The sequence below is a fragment of the Pleurodeles waltl genome, chromosome 3_2 (assembly GCF_031143425.1).
Source record: "Pleurodeles waltl isolate 20211129_DDA chromosome 3_2, aPleWal1.hap1.20221129, whole genome shotgun sequence".
In the NCBI taxonomy this organism is placed as follows: Eukaryota; Metazoa; Chordata; class Amphibia; order Caudata; family Salamandridae; genus Pleurodeles; species Pleurodeles waltl.
The window spans coordinates 46,259,898-46,285,172 of record NC_090441.1 but is presented as its reverse complement, the minus strand read 5'-3'; the positions used below and the strand labels follow the sequence as shown (position 1 = coordinate 46,285,172).

At 40.9% G+C, this 25,275-nt stretch overlaps 1 long non-coding RNA gene across 1 annotated transcript in view; it reads right to left on the bottom strand.

Annotated features, from left to right (window-relative positions):
• LOC138286748 (uncharacterized) overlaps positions 1-25,275 on the bottom strand; it is a 139,332-nt gene that overhangs the window by 39,045 nt on the left and 75,012 nt on the right. The window contains exon 2 of the long non-coding RNA XR_011202049.1: positions 22,090-22,205. This is a non-coding gene — a long non-coding RNA (uncharacterized lncRNA). The remainder of the gene's footprint in view (positions 1-22,089; positions 22,206-25,275) is intronic.

Sequence of the window (25,275 nt, the reverse complement as noted above, 5' to 3'; positions counted from 1 at the left end):
CAGATCATAGCATGAGATCTCTGGGATCTGCGGAGCCTCTGCATCCCCAGATATACAAACTTGGATTCCCTTTAATTTCCCAAACACTACTGGACAGATTTAAACCAAATAACATAAAGGGCGCTTTCTCGACCAAGAACTACCTTTCTGCCAAATTCAGCTGCATCTTTTCTGTCAGGTTGCGACCAGTTAATCAGGGCCTTAGTTTTCACTAGGATTCACGAATCCGGAGCCGGATTCTCAGAGGATCTGCATCCCAATATAGATATATTTTTCTGTCCTTAAATTACTCTGAAACTACAGAATGGATTTGCACCAAATCAAAAAAAAGCATGATCTGTGGAACAGAATCTAGCTTTGTGCCAAATATGGTGTAAATTAGTTCAGCGGTCCGACTGTAGGCATGTCTAAAGGTCCTATGGAAAAAATAAATGGGGGAAATGTGTTTTGGACCCCACTTTTTCTCAGCCACTGCTTCACGGATATATAAATATGGGGGTCCCAAAATGCAAAATCCCCATGCATTTTCCAGACATCTTTAAGCATCTCTACGCCAAAACTGCTGAACAGAATTACACCAAATCTGGAAGGATGCTGTATCTTGTTCCGCAGATTGTGCTTTTTGTGATTTGGTATAAATCCATTCAGTAGATTTTTGAGAATTTCAGGTAAAAATTACTTGTATATCTGGACATCGGCGTTCGCAAGAGTCTCTTGAGAGTCTTGCGGGATCGCAAATTTTAAAATAGAGCATTCTCACTGGGTCAAGGAGCTTTTTTCACTTGGGCTATCACTCTCATGGGAGGCAGATGCCTGTGGGAGCAAGTGGTGTGATTGGCTGTCAGCAACATGAGAAAAATGTTGCTGGCAGCCATGACATGACTTGGTCAAAAGTACAAAACAAATCAGACATTTTTGCCACAATTCCACAGGACTCCTGCTGGGTATATTTAATGGGAGGAGGAAATGTATTCCTCCTCTCTGGGCCGTTTTTTCGGCCCCAGGGACCTCATACCCCAGGGCCAAATCTATGTTTTAAGGGGAAGGGACATGCAGTCCCTCTCCCAGAGCCATTTGCAGCCCCAGGGACCCCACGCCCCAGGGACCATTGTATTTTTAAGGCGTGCGGTCCCCCCTCCACGAGCCTTCAAATGCCCTGGGAACTGGTCCTCTAGGACCATTATTTTATACAAAAGGGAGAAAGCCATGCCCCCAAGCTTTTATTGGTCACAAGGACTCTAGCTCCCAAAGCCAGCTGACATGCTGTGGCCTGTGAGTCCCCCTGGGACAGAGTGGTTTCCCTGCCCGCAACTTGTGTTTGCTCTCATTTGGTGGGAGCATTTTAAAATCTCCTGCCAAAACAGAAGCAAAAACTTAGGAACTAATTTAGAGATTGGCAGATGGGTTACTTCGTCACAAACGTGATGGATATCCAATCTGCTGTATTACCATTTCAATAGGCTATTATGGGATTGTAATATGGCGGACGCAATATCTGTCAAGTTTGTGACGGAGTAACTCCTGCTGCAAAACTCAATTCCCAGTCGGCAGGAGCTTTAAAAACGCTCTTACCAGCTGGGAGTAGGCTTGAGATCTGTTTCCCTGCCTGTACTGATGCCAGCAGGGCAACAGAACAGATTGCTCCCACCCAGAAGGAGCAGCATAAAAAGCTGCTCCCTCTGGGCTGAAGCAAGGCGGACTCATGCACCATGCAGGGAGGCAGCCGGGTAGGGCTTCCCCATTACTCCTTTGGTGGGTACACTGGATGGGTACTGGGTCACCCATTTATTGCAAAGGCAGGCCCCGAGGAATGTGGTTCCCGGGGCCATGATAGGCTCAGGGAGTAGGACCATGCAACCCCTCCACCCTTTTTTGATATACATACAGCCCTTGGGGATGGGTTCCTCATGGTGTAATGAGACTTAGGGAGGCGGGGCACGTGATTTCCCCTCCCCTTTAGAATAAATGCAGCTCTGGGGTAATGAGGCTAGGAGAAAGGGACTGCATGCCCCACTCCCTTTATTTGAATAAATAAGGCCTCTGGGAATGGATTCCAGGGCCTACGAAGGTTTGGAGAAGGAGGCCACACACCCCCCTTCCATTTTTTATTGGTTTTGTTCAGGGGAATGGGATCCCTGGGGCCTAATAAGGTTCAGAGAGGGAGGGACGGCTGCAGACTCCCCTTCCTGGTAGATTTTGACCCTGAGATTGGGGTACAGTCATGGCCGATCCCCAAGTCCCTGCTGTGATGGCCAAAGGCTATGCACAGTGTTGGGTTGGCTGCCTGATGGGGTTTTGACCAAGGGCCAGGCCGAAGGCAGTGCATGGCAGGGGTTGGCTTTACATATGCTCATAAATTTACGTTAAAACCCCTAAAAATTCACTGAAGAAACAAAGGTTAAAGTAGCATTACTGGTAGACATGATAAAAAGTTCTGTTTTTGTTTTTTAAAAAAAAGCTCTAGAAATTTACTGAAAAAAAACAAAGTTTAAATTAACATTATAGTTAGGTGAGTATGTTGAATATGTCAATGACAACATTAAAGTTTTAAACTAAAAAAAAACACTGAAGCTAAATATAACTATATACCTCTGCCATGCACTGCTTTTGACCTCATATATTACATAACTCATGACATGTTCTTTCACATAACTTATGAAATCACTGATAAAATCTCAAATGACATCATTGATAATGTAACTGATGATATCACTGATGACATCATCCAAGCTTTTTTGTACAATTTCTCTATAAACTAAGGTAGCATTAGAGGACTGAAAGTAAGTGCAAAATAATATGAAGCATCATTAATGCCATCACAGATACATCTCCCTTAGGTGTAGGAAGCATGTTTTATGTGTAACACTGATCCTATACCATACACTTCACCGGTAGCTTAGTTCACATTAACAATGAACCACAGATATATGGGAAACTCTCAGTGTACAGTGTTCAATTTGTATAAAAGCCAAGGTCCTCAGGATGCTCAATATCTTTTTCAAAATGAATGCCCTACTACTGACAGCTTTTTTCTGAAAGAAACCCTTCACAGTCACTGAACCTACATTGGCAAATAAAGTTGATCTGAGTAGAAAATTGGGTACTGTAAACCATGTTCACTCTATAGAGAGAGTTTACACTGTACCACCGCTGTTTGCAGACAGTGAAATGCTCATGGGAAATTCACAAAGAGTATTCAAAAAGTATCTAATTAGAACAGTGTACACTCTATGCAATACTTGATCAAAAAAGAAACTATTTGCTCAAAATAACCAAGGTTTGAAGGTGCTAAAGATCATACTATCTGCAGCCTTCTACTGTGGTTAAAACTTTAGAGATAGCCCATCTTTTGAAGCTACATAAGCACATCCACATGGGTTAGTACCTGATACACACATTTGTCTATGTTATATAGAAATTGTCATGATACAGTGATTCTGTCTAATAACTCTAGGCTGTTTACAATACTTGGGGCCTCATTACGACTTCGGCGGTCTGGCGGTAAGACCGCTTCAGTGGCGGCCGCCAAAAGAATGCCATGTTGGTGGCAACACAACCGCTGTATAAAGAGTCACACTGAGAAGCCTGCCAACAAATAGCAAATTACTGAAACCACCAGGACATTGGAGGACAGAAATGAGGTGTCAGAAATCCACCCATCAGATTACAATCCACATATCACAACAGCTGTACTTCCATGGCAGAAAACCATTGGCAGTGCGAACCGCAGCAATCTCAACTCACAGCACAATGAACTCAGCACCACATTGAATAGTTTAAAACCCCACAGCTGACACACATCCCTACACACAACACACCTACACACTGCACTATATAATCCACCCCTACACAACCCACAATCCTTTGCAACCTAAACTCCACACACAGCCACAGACAAGTGAAACCTTACACAGGAGTAGGAAAACCAATATTAGGCATCCACATACATTTCACTACGCACACATCACACACCTGCGTAACATACACAACACACATTTTACTACCACACACAATCCACAACTCCCACCCACTCACATCAGAACACCTACACCTCACCACTTACTTTTTAATCCAGCCTTTCTCCTTTGAACACAACCACACTGTCTTCACCACCACTACCATGTCCCCACAAAAACACCCAGGATTCACAGGTGAGGAGTTGAGGGTCATGGTGGATGAAATTGTCAGGGTAGAGTCACACCTGTTTGGAGCACAGGTCCAGCAAATGTCAATTGCCAGGAAAATGGAGCTGTGGCAAAGAATAGTCGACAGGACCAATTCTGTAGGCAGCTATTCACACACAAGGGAGGACATCAGGAAGAGGTGGAACGACATCAGGGGAAAGGTACGTTCAATGGCCTCCCGGCACCAGCTGGTGGTACGCAAGAGTGAATGTGGGCCTCCATCTCCTCCCCTTACTTCACATCTTGGGAGGAGAAGGTCTTTTACATATTGCATCCTGAGAGCCAGGCAGGAATACCTGGGGGAGTGAAGTCTGGTAAGTTCCCACAAAATACGTCACCCATTTGTCATGTCCTGCAGGCTCCCTCACCACCTTAACCCACCCGAATTTACATAGCACCCACCACACCTCTGTCCAAATATTCCAATACCCCTCTCTGGCATGCCATATGTCCACTAAACTCACTTGGCTCCACAGCCCTAGGAAATGGCATGTGAAGTATTGGCAATTCATAGCACTACAATTCTTAGAATGCAATAACCCACCATCAGGAAAATCAGAACAGTGCACAAAATGTGAGATGTCATGCATGTGAAACTAACTACCAATATAGGCCATCTTGATTGTGCAAGTGTGTAACAGTGAATGGCAATGTCAGCAATGCAATGGCCCACTCCCACTATCATCAACAAGAAAACACAGCTATAGCTGAGTGCCGAATCATAATACCCATAGAATAAAGATACCTAAGATTAAAATGTACTCACCTGTTATGGAAATATTGATGTAAAAGTGGATGCATATGCAGTAGAACCGGTTACAGGTCAATGTCTATTGCATTCTCCCATACTGTATTACTACTCTGACACTACTGTGCATTGTACACCTCTTTGTGGTGCTATGTATCATGTCAGACACTTCAGAAGCCAAGATTGACCCTGTTGCCTGTCCTTAAAGCAAACTCCATTTTTCTATGGTACAAGGACAATGGATTTGTGTATCCATACGGTGTAGCAGCTACCCTCATAATTCCAGCCACCATGACTCAACCCTCCACTGTTTATATTGTGTGTTGCTAGGTACTGGTTACACATATTGTTTATCTGTTCACAATAAATCACACTTTAACACAGGTCCTGTGTATGTGTGATGAATCTACAATGTACAACTGTGTTGCATGGCAACGCTGCCATCAATATGTCCCTCTCTATTGTACAGCCTAGGTCATGACCATCACACGTGGACACTATCAGCATAAGACTTATCACATTACGATTCAAACAGGCATAGATTAAAAAACACCAGTATGCTACAGCTACACACATTTATTGGTAGAAATGCAAACAGCACATTGAGTATAACTGACAGTAACATAAGATATCTGCTAAAGTGGCGGACACTGCTAATCCACAGGAATCTGAAGTTAGGGACATACCAGTCTTCCCACAAACCAGAAGACATACAGAATGTTCCTTTGTATCACCTGGTAAAGCCTGATTACATGACCATACCTTTGCAACTCTAATGTAAATACCCCATGGTACAGACAGATATTAGAGCTGATGTCCCCAGTCCAGGGATCTTTCTCTTACATTGGTCACATACCTGTAGCGTTGCCACTTACCTATGTCAGCCCACAGACACATGCACATTGTTCTGCAAAGTAGGAACACACTAACAGCTAGGTCCAGGGTAGGTTAGATACAACAATAAACATTGTGATGGTAGAGGCGATGGTTCCACATTTTCATATGTGCCAGACACATATGGACACACCGATTGCACCATTTGTCCACCGATGTCCGCCGGCAGTGATGGTCCTGTATGTGGCTTACATGACCGCCATATTCTGTAGTATTGCTCACTTCACTCCTGACACTGCTGCCAGCAAGACCTCCACTACCTGAGCTGCTGTGTATGGCCTCTGGGAGCTATCATGCCACGTCCTGCAGGTGATAGGGCCCCAGCCTTCACCCCTGAAGAGCTGGAGAAGCTTGTGGAGGAGGTCCTATCCCTGTATGAACAGCTATATGGTGCACCAGGGGAGCAGGTGAGTCCAACAAACCTAAATTGTGAATCTGTCAATATCCTTCACAATGTTAAATACCTCAAATGAAGACACAATATATGGCATACCCATATAATGTGTGTTAGAAATGGGGTCTTTGGTTGACAGTCAGGTTACCCCATGTCCAAGCAAGGACCCTCACTCTAGTCAGGGCAAAGCAGAAAGATACCTGGTTCACCCCCACTTACCCCCTTGGTAGCTTGGCATGAGCAGGCAGGCTTAATTCAGAAGCAGTGTGTAAAGTATTTGTAGCAACACACACAGTAATACAGTGAAAACACTACAAAATGGACACTACATGAGTTTAAAAAAATAGGTAATATTTATCGAAATCAAACAAGACCAAAACGACAAAAATCCAAGATACACAAGTCACAATATGAATTTTCAGAATAATAAAAGTCTTACTTCATAGAAAGCAATGGAAATGTTGATTTTCCACAAAGTACCTGGTTTGCGTCAAAAATAAAGCTGCACGGGCGAGCGCACATCGGAAAAGTCACGATGAGTTGATTCCTTACTCGCAAGTGAGGCCGTGCATCGATTCTCCTCCGGGCAGGTCGGTGATGCATCGTTTTTCTCTCTCGCAAGAGAGCGATGTGTCGATTTCTGGATGGAGCACCTAGGATCCGCGCAGGTTCATGATGACTTTGACGCCCAGGGACAGTGCATGAAAAATTCGGTTAGAAAACCGTGCTGCATGGGGTTTGTGTCGTTATCAGCAGCCGCAAGCAGGTGTTGTGTCGTTTCTCCAGCCGCAATGCGGCAATCTACCAGCCGTGATGCAGGTGGAGCATCGAATTTAGCCGCAAAGCAGGTGGCTTGTCGTTTTTCAACTGCGCTGCAAGTGGAGCAACAAACATTTCCCTGCACGGTGTTCTGTGCGTGGATTTCAGTCCTTTTTCTGCCAACTTCACCTCTCAAGGCCCAGGGACTGGATAGGACACCACGTGGCAGGGCAGGAGTCTCAGCAGAGTCCAGGTGCTGGCAGAGGAAGTCTTTGATGGCCCTGAGACTTCAAAACAGGAGGCAACTCAGTTCAAGCCCCTGTAGATTCTTCTCAAGCAGGAATGCACAACAAAGTCCAGTCTTTGTCCCCTTTCACAGGCAGAAGCAGCAATGGCAGGGTAGCCCAAGAAAGCACAGTCACAGGCAGGGGCAGCACTTCTCCTCAGCTCTTCTCCTTGGCAGAAGTTCCTCTCGATCCCAGAAGTAATCTTGAAGAAATCTGAAGTCCAGGGTTTTGGGTCCACTACTTATACCCCTTTCTGCCTTTGATGTAGGCAAACTTCAAAGGAAAGCCTCTGTTGTTCACAAGATCCTGCCTTGCCCAGGCCAGGCCCCAGACACACACCAGGGGGTTGGGGACTGCATTGTGTGAGGGCAGGCACAGCCCATTCATGTGTAAGTGACCACTCCTCCCTCCATTCTAGCTCAGATGGCCCATCAGGCTATGCAGGCTACTTCCCAGCTCCCTTTGTCTCACTGTCTAAAGGGGAATTCACAAACAGCCCAACTGTCAGTCTGACCCAGACAAGGAATCCACAAACAGGCAGAGTCACAGAATGGTTTAAGCAGGAAAATGCCCACTTTTTAAAAGTGGCATTTTCAAACTGACAATTCAAAAAACAAACTTACCAAAAGATGTATTTTTAAATAGTAAGTTCAGAGATACTAAACTCCACATTTCTATCTGCTCCTAAAGGGAATCTGCACTTAAAAATTATTTAAAGGCAGCCCTCATGTTAACTTATGAGAGAGATAGGCCTTGCAACAATGAAAACCGAACTTGGCAGTACTTCACTGTTAGGACATGTAAACCACATCAGTAAACGTCCCACCTTTAACATACACTTCACCCTGCCCGTGGGGGTACCTAGGGCCTACCTTAGGGGTGCCTTACCTGTATAAAATGGGAATGTTTGGGCCTGGCAAGTGGGTACAGTTGCCAGGTCGAACTGGCAGGTTAAAACTGCACCCACAGACACTGCAGTTACAGGTCTGAGCCATGTTTACAGGGCTACTCATGTAGGTGGCAAAACCAGTGCTGCAGGCCCAATAGTGGCATTTGATTTACAGGCCCTGGGCACCTCTAGTGCACTTTACTGGGGGCTTACTAGAAAATCAGTTATGCCAATCAGGGATAAACCAATCACCAATACAATTTACACACAGAGCATATGCACTTTAGCACTGGTTAGCAGTGGTAAAGTGCCCAGAGTCCTAAAGCCAACAAAAACTGGTCAGACAAAAAATAGGAGAAAAATGGGATTGTGGGAAAGTCCCTTGTAATTAGAGTCTTTACAGAGGAAGTCCAAATACTTGAGATTTGATGAAAGGTATAGTAAACACGATTACTTCATGATTGGTCCACAAGTGGAAGGCATTCCACTTAGAGTCGGAGTTGCAAGATGGGTGCTTTACGTGATTATGATCTAACTCCACAGCTCGATTAAAACCAGTACGAATTTGAAAGGATGCATACAAGGCGTGCTCCAAAAAATGGAGAGGGTCCAAAACACTGTCTTCCTGTATGAGTGCCTGATTTGTGTGAACGAATAGTACGAAGGGACTTAGCCGGAGGACATGGACCCTAGTCCTCCTAAAGTACAAAAGTCGAAAAATGGGATTGTGGGAAAGTCCCTTGTAATTAGAGTCTTTACAGAGGAAGTCCAAATACTTGAGATTTGATGAAAGGTATAGTAAACATGATTACTTCATGATTGGTCCACAAGGTCCTTATTTATTAATATAGGTAGAACAAGAGGTTTCCAGCGTAGGTAACATCAGTAAAGAATCCTGAACAACAACATGTGAAACTTCAGCCAACACGTGTTTCGCCCCAGGGGCACGTAAGCCAGGGCTTTCTCAAGGCTGAAAAGAAAGGGGAAACAAAGTCCCACTCAGAGGAATACTCATAAAGGGGGTCTGATATTAAGACAAAGAAAGACTAATATAGAAACAACACCAAAGGGTGAGAAAGTGCTTAATTACGTGCTAAACATTAGTGTTCTCAGGTAAAGGTGATCCCAGAAAAGATACCCAGAAAGATCCAAAATAAAATGTAATTTAAAATTTAAGATAAAATTTACAAGACAACTAGTTAGTATCAATTTTTTTGTGTAGGTCAAAAGAGATAATATACACTAGATAGAGCATAGACACTAAGAAAGATAATCATCACAGTCGTAAATACCAAGAATATATGCATGAGGAGGAGGCAGTGTTTATAAGAAGTGTTAGAAAACAGTGGACTCCAATATAATGCCTAGAGGCAGATGCCAAGTGCAAAGGAGTGACCAAAAGTATGAAATAATAAGTGAAAATGAGTTATACAAGGGAGATAAACATTATAAGTAAACATACCATTCAGGTAAAGTAGAGCAAGTAGAGCAATACAGAACACTCTGCAATATATATAATCATGCGGTCTGTCCTTAATCTGCAAAAAATACACACAACTGTATACTATTCGATATACATGAAGAAAACAGAAAACAATGCTAGAACATTCCTAATCTTCTAATGTTATATCCTTGTGGTGATAATTATATTTGAGATGCTAGGAGTTATAACAACAGAAAAAAACATGAGCTTTTAATATCATTATAACATTATAAAACACTATAGAAAAGACTATAGCTAATATTTTCACTGTGTATTTTCCATTAGTCTCTCTACTTTAACACATTTCTATTTTTCCCATTTTTCCTATTTTTCTCCTTCTTCTTGTTCTCGAGGTCCATGGCACTTCTTTAAAGCTCATGTTTTTTCTGTTGTTATAACTCCTAGCATCTCAAATATAATTATCACCACAAGGATATAACATTAGAAGATTAGGAATGTTCTAGCATTGTTTAAGTTAGGGTTTTTTCTGTTTTCTTCATGTATATCAAATATACAGTTGTGTGTATTTTTTGCAGATTAAGGACAGACCGCATGATTATATATATCGCAGAGTGTTCTGTATTGCTCTACTTTACCTGAATGGTATGTTTACTTCTAATGTTTATCTCCCTTGTATAACTCATTTTCACTTATTATTTCATACTTTTGGTCACTCTTTTGCACTTGGCATCTGCCTCTAGGCATTATATTGGAGTCCACTGTTTTCTAACACTTCTTATAAACACTGCCTCCTCCTCATGCACATATTCTTGGTATTTATGACTGTGATGATTATCTTTCTTAGTGTCTATGCTCTATCTAGTGTATATTATCTCTTTTGACCTACACAAAAAAATTGATACTCACTAGTTGTCTTGTAAATTTTATCTTAAATTTTAAATTACATTTTATTTTGGATCTTTCTGGGTATCTTTCCTGGGATCACCTTTACCTGAGAACACTAATGTTTAGCATGTAATTAGGCACTTTCTCACCCTTTGGTGTTGTTTCTATATTAGTCTTTCTTTGTCTTAATATCAGACCCCCTTTATGAGTATTCCCCTGAGTGGGACTTTGTTTCCCCTTTCTTTTCAGCCTTGAGAAAGCCCTGGCTTACGTGCCCCTGGGGCGAAACACGTGTTGGCTGAAGTTTCACATGTTGTTGTTCAGGATTATTTACTGATGTTACCTACGCTGGAAACCTCTTGTTCTACCTATATTAATAAATAAGGAACTTGTGGACCAATCATGAAGTAATCGTGTTTACTATACCTTTCATCAAATCTCAAGTATTTGGACTTCCTCCGTAAAGACTCTAATTACAAGGGACTTTCCCACAATCCCATTTTTCTACTTTTGTACTTTAGGAGGACTATGGTCCATGTCCTCCGGCTAAGTCCCTTCGTACTATTCGTTCACATAAATCAGGCACTCATACAGGAAGCCAGTGTTTTGGACCCTCCCCATTTTTTGAAGCACGCCTTGTATGCAGAAAAAATAGGAGGAAGGAGACCAAAAGCTTAGGGATGACCCTGCAAAAAGGGCCAGGCCCAACAGCGTGTCTCACAAAAAGACGTAGCATGTAATTGAAACATCTATCTAAGTACTATAAAAAGGTCTCTAAAGAGTATCTGGACCCACTTGTCTAATTCATTGACACATAGGCAACATTTCAATGTCCTGCAATAGGGCCCTACTTAGCACACAGGATACAACCACAGACAACCACAGGGAGCATACCAACACCTCCAATACCATGGACACCAAACAATGTGCATGAAGGCCACAAACCATTGCACATACATGCGGATTAGAAACCTCTACATGACAACAATCTAAACACCTACATCACTAACAACTGTACAGACATGTGAATCCTGTTACTTAAGTCCAGAACTGATACTTTCATAACCAATTACTAATGTAACTATGAATGGCACATACACATAGAGTTAAGCTAAATAAATGACAACATTTACCATAAGACCAACATGTGCATGTCAAATGAAAGCCCTGCTACACTATTAGATCAGGAAGAAATGAGCAGATCCATTACTAGAACTGTCCAAACAGCCACAGATTAGCAAAGGTAAGTCTGGCAAAGATGAGGTCTCAACATAACAATATGCATGAAGTATCAATTGACACATGATGTAGCCACATAATAGTTTATGTTACACACATATAGGTATGGTACAGCCCTATGTAGCATGGACACTATCCATGGGTTAAGGGATCAGCAGCCTAGCCAGTTACCTGCTCAACACCAAATACATTTGAGTAAAAGTTATTTGAACACATGTATACACAGTATAAGTTGAATGTTTTGTCCAAACCAATCAGTTACTAGATAATATAAAGACTTTATTCAGAAAGCTTAGAAAGTTGGCAACGGTTGGTGGAAATTTAAATCAGAAATATAAATGATGTTGGTCAATAGACTGATATGGTATTGTGCAATAATTAACAACCTTTTATTATAAAAGAAAGTTTTTCATAAACGAGTATGTAATAGTGAATACTAGAGATGAATAATGACAATCAATGTGAGGTGTAAAAGAAATATAGTATGTTTACTATTTCTATTAAGTCTCCAAACATGTGGTGAAGTTGAACCAATCAGGGATTAGATAACAGAGATACCCTTTGAGCAAATTGAGAAGCACAGAGGTGATTGGTGGAGAATGGTGACACGTGAAAATTTAAAAGGGAGAGGCAATATGGCACCTCAATGGTTGAGAAAGGCCTGTGTTTGCCGAAACGCGTTCCTGAACTTTTCCTCTAGGATTAAACACTTTATTTTCTTGCATCCTGAGTGCTGTCCTTCTTTCAATTGTGCGGGGGAAAGTATTGTATGTTAGCCGCAGTGGTAAAGCGGCAGACAGTACCACTGGGGATTTGGTGCCGCAATACATCGCCGAAGCCGTTATCAGTGAATATATATTTTGATACTCCTAATAATAAGGAGAAAAAGGACACATTAATGACAGGCATATTATTTCAGTGCACTGTATGAGCAGTTGATGCACGGATTCATGGGAGACTCATAAATCATTAAAGATCAATAGGGGGCACTACCAATGTGAGTGCTGGACAATCCCAACTGAGACAATAAAAGCCCAATGGAATGCATGGAAATGTTTTATGTTCCAGATGTCATGAGTTGGAATTACAAATCATAACACTGTTTGTTACAAAGCACAGTGTACCTCCCCTGCACTCCATTACAGAACTTGGCTATATCTACATTAATAAAGGCTCCAAATCTAGAACTAAGAACACCAAGACTAGTAGGTGTAATAACAATTTGAATCACTTTCCATTAGTGGCTATCAAGTGTAAGAAAGATTAGTCTTACTAGCCACACAGGATTTTATGGGCCAATAGAAATTGAATTTTTAGAAAACCCTACCAATTGATTATAACTCTTTACCTTTCGTAGGTGGCATTGCAACTCCCATCAAGCATAGGTGGATCAGCTTAAGTGGAATATGGAAGAAAGACTAGCTAAACGCATTCAGAGAGCTGAATCAGTCTTTGAAATCACCAGCAATACTCGAAACCAGGGACAACCGTTAACAAGCGCAGGAACGGTTCGGAAAAATAATGTCAAACATCTGTTTTTGCAATTGGAACGTCTTATGAAAAAAGAAATTTCGAAAAGCTGGGAAATAATGACATTGCAAAAATACATACAAGTAGGGAGAGCCCCCAGAGGACTGAGGATTTTCATTTTGCCAAATCATTCAGATATAAGTCCTGAAATGCTTGAAGAATGGGGTATGAACACTATGGAATGTTCAAAATGCATAATGGAGATTTTAATAAAATATGCAAAACATGACATTGAAAAACTAAGACATAACATTAAAGAACTTGAAGAACAAATAGCGATGTTAGACCAAGAATTAGAAAAGGAAAAATGTAAAAAATCTATGAATACCTTCCTTGACAAATATGAAAATCAAATAGAGGAACGAAAAAAAAGTACGTTTTTAAGAGATGCTCAAGACTATGAATCAGGACGGATCTTAACCTTTGCAAAAAGATTTGACATACTGAAACAACAGCTTCATGCGGGACGGATAGATTTGGATCACACGAAGAATACAGAAACGAGTGGATCGGAAACAGATCTGAGTGAAGGTGAAGGCACAAGTAAAAATATAAGAAAAATGACTTTTTTAGACTAAATGAAATTGGTATACCTGGATCAAACAACACCGAGGAACATAGGAAGGGGAGGGAGAGGCAGAGGCCAGGGATGGCGAGACCCTACAGGAGTAGGAAAACGAGGAGGGGTAAAAGGAAAAGACTACATGCTACGCAGTCGGAAAGAACAATTAATTTACAGCTTCCACAGTCGGTAGTTGGGCAATCTGAAAATTTGATTGTCAATCTTTCAAATTAGGAACTAAACAAAGTAGAAACAGCAGTGTTATCAAAGGGTTTACGTTTTTGCCTGGAGAAACATCAGGATTTCGTCCAAACAAGAATTGACCTCTATATAAGTTTGTAAGGAAATTGAAACTGGCGAAATACTTCTCCAAACTAGGCTCTACTGTGACATCAGAAGTAGGCTCTGACATTGACAATCTAAATTTAAACATTGAACAAAGTACCGATTTAAAAACAATTTATGACTTGACTCACAATCTGAGAGATGAAGAGCTGACTGAAACAGAAATACTGGCCACATTGGGTATTGAGACAGATTTCAGTGTCAGAACGAAATTTAAACCTAAATCTAAATTTTGCCCCTCTTTCTCCCCAGGAAATAAAATTGACATTTTTCATGATCTGGTAGTGATTGATCTAGAAAACTTACAATCTCCTCAGAAACATGATAAGGAAAATCTGACAAAGGAACAAAGACAAGCGTTGAAAGGCTTGATGGATAACCAAACAATAGTGATTAATCCTGCAGATAAGGGGGGCAACACTGTAATTTTGAACAAGGATGACTGTGTAGAGGAAGCACTGAGACAATTGAACATGAATACAAATTATTGTAAATTGACGAAAAATCCCATCAATGACCTAATATGGGATCTGATTGAAAGATTAGAAAAATGGTACTCAGAAGGATTAATCAGTTATGATGAAAAATTATATATGATGAACAATAATCCAATTATGCCAACAATATATTTCTTGCCAAAAATCCATAAAACCTTAGATAAACCTCCTGGTAGGCCTATAATTTCAAGTATGGTTCATTATATGAAGGTATTTCGAACTATATTGATTACTGGCCGCAATGGTAAAAGGTTTGTTATACAAGATGTTGGAGGTTTTCTAAGAGCATTGGAATTTGTAGTATGGCAATCTGATTATTTGTTGGTTACAATAGATGTTGTGTCATTGTATACCTCCATTTCACATCAGGTGGGGATAAATGCAGTGAAATTTTTCTTGTGGCAAAAAAGTATTCATTTTCTGAAACATTCTGAGATGTTATTAGAAATGATAGAAATATGTCTCAACAATAATATTTTCCTGTTTAATCATCAGATCTACAAACAAATCTGTGGGACAGCGATGGGAATGACCTTCTCCCCGAGCTATGCGAATCTCACGATGGGGTGGTGGGAGATTTGCGTAGCTTGGGTACAAGAGAATGAGAGATACATGGACAAGGTGATCATGTGGCTTCATTACATAGATGACTTGTTCTTGATTTGGCACGGAACTGTGAAAGAATTTGAGGAATTCCTTAGCATACTGAATAACAACGATGTAGGACTACAGCTTACACACAAAATAAGTGATAGTTTGATTGAATTTCTAGATGTACAAGTGTATATTGCAGCAGGAGCATTACAAACTACATTATATAGGAAACCCACAGCAACCAATAGTATTCTACACGGCACTAGTTTTCACCCTAGGTCTTTGATTAGAAGTATCCCCTATGGTGAATTTATTCGTATTAAAAGGAATTGTTCGGATGAACAGGATATGAATGAGAAATTCAGTGAGACCAGACAAAGGTTCATGAATAGGGGATAGACATTGAAATCAATCAAGCAGGGAGAAATGAAGGCAAGGGAAAAAACCCGTGATCAGGTGATGGCCAACAAAAGAAATGTATTAGAACAGTTAGAATGGGAAAATAATGAAATTAGACTAATTTTGGATTATAGCAAAGAAAATCAACAAATTGTAAAAAAATAGAAAAAATATTGGCACCTGATTCAAAAAGATAATGATATTGGACATCGGGTGGGTACTTGTCCATCAATTACATATCGGAAAGTACCATCTTTAAAAGACATGTTAGTAAAGAGTCATTTTGAGATGCCCAAGACTTCTAATTGGTTATCAGGGGGTAACAGGGGTTTCTTCTGTTGTAGAAAATGCAAAGCATGCAAAATTGGCTGTGATGAAAAGTCCGTAACAGATTTCAGAGGTAGAGAAGTAGTGATCAAAGATAAAATTACATGTGAAACTTCCTTTGTTGTATGTGTCTCGGAATGTCGATGTGGTCTAAAATATGTGGGCAGTACTATATGTCCCCTAAAAAAGCATTCTAGAACACATAAGGGCAGTACAAAATGAGAATACCGCGTATGCTATTACGAAACACTTGAAAACTCACTCAGATTTGAATTGGTTGTCCATGAAATACTATGGTATTGCAACAATACAAAAACATGAACGAGGTTGTGATAGGGTTCAGAGACTAAGACGTTTGGAGTCCAAATATATTATCAAATTAAAAACTAAGATGCCATATAGGATTAATTACGATGAGGAGTTGTATTGTCATCTCTGATTTTGAATGTAAAAATAAGATTTCACTGCTTTTGTACAAATTTACAACCAAAATAATTTGTAACAATTTGAGGTTTGTTATAATAGGGATAAGTCTCCCTATGATGAAAGGAGGTACACATAGGTCGTGATTTTGATTAATAGTAATTATAATTTTGAAAGAAGTAAAAGCAATGACAGTAGGATATCATTACAAAGAATAATGAGGAACATAGTATGTATTGTAGTAGTTATAATCTTGTTTTTTGCTTATAATGTATTTGTATTTTGGGTGTACAAAAATGTATTTTTATTTTGTTATATTAGTAGCACGTTTGGGGATTTTTATGTTATTGATGGCTTGTTTCAGTACAACACACTTTGTAAAAAACTACATATTCCAGAATGCCACATAAAGGCATGGCTTAGTGGAAGAGTATAAGTAGTACATGGATTTGATTAATGATTTACCGTGATCAAGACCAGGAAGGGTGAACCGCGTTGGTGTTAGTTGGTGGGGTTTTTCTTATTTAATAAAAGAGGACTAATTAGAATCCTGTGAGTGCGGCATCTTTAACTTGAATGTTAAATTGGCAGAAAGATTTATGGGAATAGGTCCTTCCCTAATGCTGGCACTGACGTACTGAGCGTGCCTTCTTTGTGGACCTGATGGAGTTGAATATATGTATATATATATATATATATACATATATATATATATATATTTATGCATATAGAGTGGGAGAGACAGATAGATAGATAGATAGATAGATAGATAGATAGATAGATAGATAGATAGATAGATAGATAAATAGATAGATAGTCAGACTTCTGGAATGAGCTTCTGCAGGCCTTGTGCAGCATTTGAAACTTTGATGTTTTGAATTTACAATGAAAGACTCCCTGTCCTCCTAGACCTAAGCCAGCCCTGACTCCTGTTTCTTTTTGACATAGCTGTCTCTCTTTTAATTGGTTTTTTGACTTTTTGTTCCATACCTGGTGCCACAATCCCTCAGTGAATGTATGTTTAGTAAATGAATTAAATAACAACGACAATAATGATAATGATAATAATAATAACAATAATAATAATAATAATAATGACAATAATAATAATAATAATAATAATAATAATAATAATGATAATAATAATAATAAATAACACTAGTTCTTATTGTTGCTGTTGTTATTAGTATTCATATCACTATTATTCAGGAATGATTAACACAAGCTTCCAAAATAATTCAGCAAACTTCATTATGCAACATTATCACAAGAGCAACTGCTTTATAGTAAAGCTTAACAACACCACCCTTAACGCCTTTTCTGCTAAGCCTTTTCCCCCCCTTCTGTGCTAAACCTTGTTTTGGTTATTTGGGGTAATTTAGCGCATAGGCACTCATAACTTCTTGTCCACATAAGCTTTCCATGCCAAACTTGCGTTCTTTTTCTTCCAACATCTTGGGGATTCTAAAAGTACTTAGGGTTTGTTGAATCCCCTGGTGGGGACTGAGAAATTAGCCAACAAAGATCTATGATTTAGGGTTTTTGGGAAAAAATGGGAAAAAAGTGCTGCAGAAGAAAGCATCTGGTTTTTCTTCTCAGCTTTCAGGAACAGGCAGACCTGAATCAGAACACCAAATTTTTCCACACAGTTTTGGCATTTTACTGGGACATTATTTCTATTTTTGTGCTTTCAACCTTCTTCCAGTTAGTGGCGAAAATAGGTGTGAAACCATGGGTGGATCCCGGAAAGCTCTACATTTCTGACAGCTAGACAAAATTCTGAATTCAGCAAGGGCTCTTTTGTATACATCCTTCAAGGTTTTCCTATAGTAACAGTTGAAATAAAACAAATATTGATATTGAGTTGAAAAAAACTGCTATTTGTGTCTATGTTTTCATCTGTAAATTCTAATTATGGCAGATTTCCAACAGCAATATAGTGTTGCGTCTGTTGGATCCAGTGGCGTAATAAAGGCCCCTGCAGCCCCCCACAGTGCGGGGCCTATCTCCATGGGCCTCTCTCTGCACAGTACTCTTGCAGAGGCGACAGGCCCCTAACTGGGTCCAGGAGGGAGGGGCTCCTCTAGGGGTAATTTGCAGGGGGGCCCCCTTAAGTTTCATTATGCCACTGGCTGGACCCTTCTGGTAGCAGGGATATATTGTGCTTGTAGGTTCACTGAGAACCCTATGTTTTCCAGAGGCAATAACTGAGCCGCACCTGAATAATAGGTACCAAGGACACCTATGTATTTCCGACATGGACACAAGATATGGAGTTTAGAAGCAGTGGTTATTTGCACATCTCTGGATTTGGGGGTACCCATGTGAATTACAGGCCATTTGTCAAAATGACTTCTTTCTTACATTTGGAAGGTGCAAATGCAGACAAATACAATTGGTAATAACACGTGTTCTGCTATTCAGTATTCTCCAAAGACTCCTGATAAAAATGGTACCTCACTTGTGTGGGTAAGTCTAGTGCCCACAACAGGAAAAGCCCCAAAACGCAATGTGGACACATCACATTTTTCCACTGAAAACTGACTTGTTTTTCTCAAAGTGCCTAGATGCACTAACTCACCTGGCAAACCTGTACCCCAATAGTCCATGGTGCCTAGTAGGCTCTCCGCCCCTCAAGGGGGGGCAGAAAAACTGTGTCCATTGTTTTGGGGTGGGGGCATTGACGGGGCCATCATGGCCCTCCTCCACCCCTACACTAATTAAATTATTGATGTTCTAGTGGGCTTACTGCACTCCCTGGGGGCAGATCAGGGGCTATTGCTCCCATATGCCCCCAAAGGGGGGGGGCAGAAAGACTGTGCCCACTTTTTTTTGGGTGGGGACATTGACAAGGCCATCATGGCCTGCTCCCATCCCTACACTGATAATAAAAAAAATATTTCTTGGTGTGCTAGTGGGCTTTCTGGCACCCAGGGGGGCAGATCGGGGGCTATAACCCCCTTCAGCCCCCCCGAGGGGTGCAGAAATACTGTGCTCATTTTCTTTTGAGGTGGGGGGATTGATAGGGCCATCATGTCCTGCCCCCACCCCTACACTAACTAAACAAAAAAATGCCTTGTATCCTAATGGGCTTTCTGCCCCCGTGAGGGGGAAAGTTGGCGGCTAATTCCACCATCTACCCTGCCCCCAGGAAGCAAAAAGGCTGCGCTCTTTGTTTTGGAGGACATTGATAGGGTCATCATGGCCCGCCCCCACACTAAATAAACAAAAAAAACATGGCATCCTAGTGGGCTTTCTGCCCTCAAAGGAGAAGAACAAATTTTGGGAGATGGGGGCATTGACAGAGCCACCATGGCACGCCCCATCCCTAAAGTAAATAGACAAAAAAATCCCTGGTGATCTAGTGGGCTTGCTGCCCGCCCTAAGGATGGCAGATGGGGGACTATTGCCCCCATCTACCCCTTGGGGGCAGAAAGATTGACTATGCCCTAACTTATTAGGGGGAGCTAAAGCCCTTGCCCAAGGGGCTGCTACCTTCTCCCTGGTGCCTAGTGGGTGGTTCCCTGAGCACTGAGGCAGGGAAAGTGAAATGAGCTGATCGGTTCATTTTACTTTCACTTTCAGTAAAATTACGGCAGCACGACGTAAGCTGCTTGTCATTTCACTGAAAACCAAAAACAGCCTTGGAGGTGAGGAACTTGCTCCCCACCTTCCGAGGCTCAAGAGACTGTTTTTGCAGAAAGGAAATCCCTCTGGTGCCCACAACAGAGGGATTTCCTGCTTTTGTGCAGAACACAGAAATTGAGGTCGGCCATCCTCAACACAGAAGGGGTTAAAGATAACAGGAAAAAATATTTTAACCCATTGTATCTCAGTCTTCAAGGGTTTATCGTTGTTACAATGATTTTCTTGTAATGGAGGAAAGGAAGCGAGGAGCATAGAGAAACAATACTGGACATTTAACTGTTTCATGACATTACTCAGCGCTTTCACATTCCTCGAGTTGCTGTTAGATGTTAGAACGGGAAATCAAAATATCTAAATAGATTATGTTATAAATGTTTGTATGGTTATCTCGGAGAAACTATATAAAAAGATAAAAATCTGAAGCAGAATTCCAAAGAGAAGACGAATAAATGCAAGACTGAACAAGGATAGATCATGTAAAAACAGTAATAAGTAAAGAGAGAAAAAAGTCAACTAACGGGGCAGGGACTGTGAGCTTTTCTAGGTCTTCAAGAATAAAGAATTGCCACTGTGAGTAGGTACAAGGATGAATGAGACCATAATATTTGTTTCATTTCCTCATGAAAGGACTCATTGCCACAACCTGTTTCTTCCTGGCATGTTTAGTGCTTGATAAATGTTGAGACATAAATGGTATGTACTGACCTATTTAGTGTTTTCTTTTATTTTGCAGCTTTATTCACATACAGGATGTCAGTATTTTCCAGGCACAGCATTATAACCGCCCTTGGTTTGCTATATTCACTGAGGGTGTATATCTCTAGCCCATCTGTGAGCTCTCTGAGTATTTGGTTTAGGAGAAATCGTCAGACCTAACATGTTGGGTATGCGTTTCTTCATGAATGTTGGATTTCTTCACCTTCATCATCTTCTGGTAGTTCATACAACCTATGATTGTTTTTCTTATTTCACTTTTCCTCAGATATTTAATGTTTATGAAGTAGAAAAGTATTGTTCTCCAGTTAAGTTACTTTAACAGACATGTCTTAAGGTCACAGACCCACTGTTGCACGTTAATAATTCTATACTCCATGGCCACTTTTCATCAGTCAGTTTGAGTTTCTCACTAGTTTTTTTCATAAAATGTTGAAGTATTCCTACTTCAGCCAAAAGTTTTTCCAGGGTGGTGTTAGATTAAGAAGTAACAGGAGACAATGGGTCAATTTATAGGTTTTGCTCTGCTGAAACCTGTAGTATTTTTCACATTGATGGTGTTATTAGATGCCACTTTAAATGTCATTTTCGACTTTGGTTTCAAGCATTAGAGGAAGTTCTCTGTATGTCAAGTAAATTACAAAATGCCAGTTACTGTAGTATAAAGCAATATTCCAGTAATGGCAGAGATGTATATGATCTATAGAAGATCATTGTGAGAGAGACCAATAGATAAAATGAAACTGATAAAAAGAGTATAGAAATGCAACTGATTTTGAGGAATTATAACTGATGGTTGATATTTGAACACACTCTTAAATGAATAATCAGGCAAGTCCAATAATAACGAAATTTAAAATCTCGATAGACAATGGAAAAGAAACTGCAACCATGACAAGATTTGTTAAACAAATTATATCTTATACATGTGTTAGGCAAATGAAGAAATTGGGAGGCGGAGATGAAGAGACCACTATATAACCGTGCAATCTTTAAGAAGAAAATGCCAAGACAACTCAGTTAACAACCAAACTGCCCTGTGAGGACATCAAAATACTTACAAGATTGTGAGGAGCGAGACTATGTCAGAGCCTCAGAACATGTACCATGAAAATGATGCCTATTATAATGTAAAAAATTGTAGTATGAGGTCAGTGGATTATTCCACTATGACGTGCAATTGTAGAGCCACTCAGTAAATTAGCAAAAGTGTGATAACTACATGAATTTGTTCACTAACACATCACATTTTGAAGGTTTATCAGCCATCCTAGTCGGTCAAAAAGCAGGCTCCTGTAATACATTTGACAGACCCCTTCCCTCTTACCTGACACACTTATCCTTTCCAAAATGTAGAAGAAAAAGCACACTTCATTTCCATGGTTTTAACCTGTAAGCAACAGACTCCATCCATTTCCTGCATGGGCTCCCAATAGGTCATACCTTAAATTATAGAGAATAAGGCTTGGTGAATGGAAAGATTAATATGACTGCAGTATAATAAATGGTGCAACAAATTGGTCAACTTTTGCTTTCACTGACTTCAAGTGATTTTTTTCATGTCTTTGCAGCTTCATGAAATTCACAAAGGCCCAGATTTAAGAGGGCCTTGCGCCATTCTAACGCCAATTTAGCATCATTTTGTTTATGCTAATGTGGCATTAGAAGGCCAATGACGCTGCCCCATATTTACAAAATGACATAAAGCATGCAGTGTGCCACTTTGTAAACCTTTGCGCCACATTATGACTGCCCCAGGCATAATATATGCAAAGGGGCGTTCCCTCGTGGGGGTGGGGGGCGGGCAAAGAAATGGCATAAGGAAATCCAAGAGATTTCCTTGCTACATTTTTTTCGGCACTTTTAATGCCTGCTCACAGCAGGCGTAAAAAGGAGGCTTCCATTGGTTTCAATGGGCCTCTGGGTGCTTTTCAGGATTAGCATCCAATTTTTTGAGGCTAATCCTGCAAAGCGCTGGAGTAGTGCCAAAAATGATGATGCTAGTACCCCAGACTACCACCATGTTCCGCTGTATCTTAGATACGGCACACACATGGTGGGGTTAAGGGGTGCAAGAAAAGTGGTGCTGCAATGGGTGCAGCTCCACTTTTCATAAATCTGCCCAAAAGTTTTTTTTTTTTAAAAAACGCTTCTGAGTAGTCCTGAACAAACTAGTGTTTCGTGAGATGTCTGAAACTGAAAGATGATTTAATGCGAAATTTTGTCCTGTAAAAATAACTTTTTCTCGAAGCTTAGCCCAACAGTAGATTTGTGAAAAATCCTTAACAAGGACACTATTCAATTAGCTAAAAAGAAATGGCCACATACCCCTGTTGAAATACAACAGTTTTGTACAGCCCTTTCATCATTCCTCTAGATTGTTGGAAATCTGTACTATTGAACGTTTATTTCTATGCCCACTGCTGCATGCGGGGTCTTTGTAATTCCTTAGAGGAGAGTTTATTTTCTACCAGATGATCCTGTTGCTCAGCCTCCAAGGCCTTGGTCTTGTTATATGACTTTTTAAGAATGTATTTTTCCAATTTTACTTTTTAATGGATCTGTACTTTATAATGCTGCTAATATTGTTTATTTTTCTAAATACTAGAGGACCCCATAATTAGGCATCACCTACTGCAAAGTGAGGGAATGTTGTTCCTCTGTGCAAGATTCCCCAGAGAGCCTCCAAAGGACACTGACATGCAAGGTCACCTCTGGAGAAGATGTGTGAAGGCTGATTCAGCAGCCGGGACAGGGCCCTGTGGCATTTCATGGCAGCCGTTCCCTCCAGGAACAGCTTCCTGGTACCCCGCCCCAAAACAACCCATTTGTTAGTGTATCAGCAGGGCAGAAGCACCACGAGGGGGTGAGGTTCACCTTTAAGTGACTAGACAGAAACACTCACTCTGAAATGGTACACTTCGCATACAGTTCATAAGCAATTAAACAACACAGCATGGATTCTTGTATGTATTACCTAAAATTACACAGGTATTCATACAACGTGTCATAATAAAATCTTCACTTGATTTCAAGAGAAATACATCAATATGGGTCGGTTTCCGACGAAACGTAATTAAAAGAATAAACAAAAAAGCAGGTCACTGTGGCACTGGGTGTTTTTTTTAGTACAGGAGGGGCTGTGCCTTGAACAGCCCCAAACCTGTCTCTAGGAGACCCCCTGATGGCCACTGTTTATACCACCCAGTAGCACCACAATCTTGCTATGTTTCTGTGTAAAGCGCACACTCACTGCTGGGTTTGAAAAGTTACACTCATATTTGAGAGGTGGTGGCAGGGACCGCATTTGCATGGAGACTGTGAGAGCCCACAGTGTCTTTTGCTGACAGGAGCCACTACCACTCACCACTGTTCTTTGGAAAATCCGTGGTGCTGTCCACCCAGGAGGAGGCCGGATGCTGCTGGGGAGAAATTAACAAGTACTTTTGAAGGGTTTTTGTTTGACATGATTCGTATTGAAGCACAAATGGGTCTGGTTGAGTAGGAGTCATTTTGAGGCAAGTCATGGGGGTTTTTACGTCAACTGTTAGAGCTTGGAGTGGTCTCAGTTGGTTTGGAGGGAAATAATGCCATGCTCTGAATAAGAGTTTTTCTAGAAACTCAACCGGATTTGGCTCCAACAACGAAGAAACCCAAGCGGAGGCTCTTCTGTCCTACATACTAGTTGAGTTGCGGCGTGTATGGCTGTATTGGGAGGATCGGTGCTTAATTTGTGCTTGTGCACTCATTTTTGAGGGCCGGGGCTTATTCTTCATCCTCAAGCATTTCTGCGAGCAAAAGACACCTATGGGAAAGACGGACGAAGGGCAATACGAAAACGCGTCACAAAGGGAGAAAGTGGAAAGCTGCCAGAGTGAGCTGAAGGGGCAGGGAGTGGCTGTAAATGGATTGAAGAGGCCCGAGATGGCTTCAGGATTACGCCGCCTCAGTATTCCGTGTTCGCACATTTAAATACAGCAGCCCCGTGTTTAAGATGAGGGCTTTGGGCACCGGCACCTTTTTATTTACAAATTAAGCACTGGGGAGGATCCACTCTCTGTAGGCCTTGGTGGGAGGCAGGAGGCATGAGAAGTACGGACTTGCTTACTCAATTGTGACTGTATGAAGAGTACAAACGTTCTTAGTATCTCACATCAATTGTCTGTGATGTGGATTCACCGAACTCCCAAAAGATTTATAATGAACGCTTTCACCCAAATATTCAACGGCTGGAGTTACAGAGATCGTCTGAACTGTCCCAGAATATCACAGCAGAACTATTGCGAGATTTTTAGGTCTGTGCTGTGCAAAGTTACAAAACTTCCCGCCCACGCAGTTTGCAGACGTTCCCAGTCTGTGCACAGAGGTCGCGAGACAGACATTGTGTTGACTTGTTTGTCACCAAAATGAAACATCCTTAGAAGGTAAAGAATCTGCGAGAACATTTTCTAACAAACATGTATTGTTTCTGTTAAAAAGCGTTTGCCAGAAGCATATTTAGAAACGGAGCTCA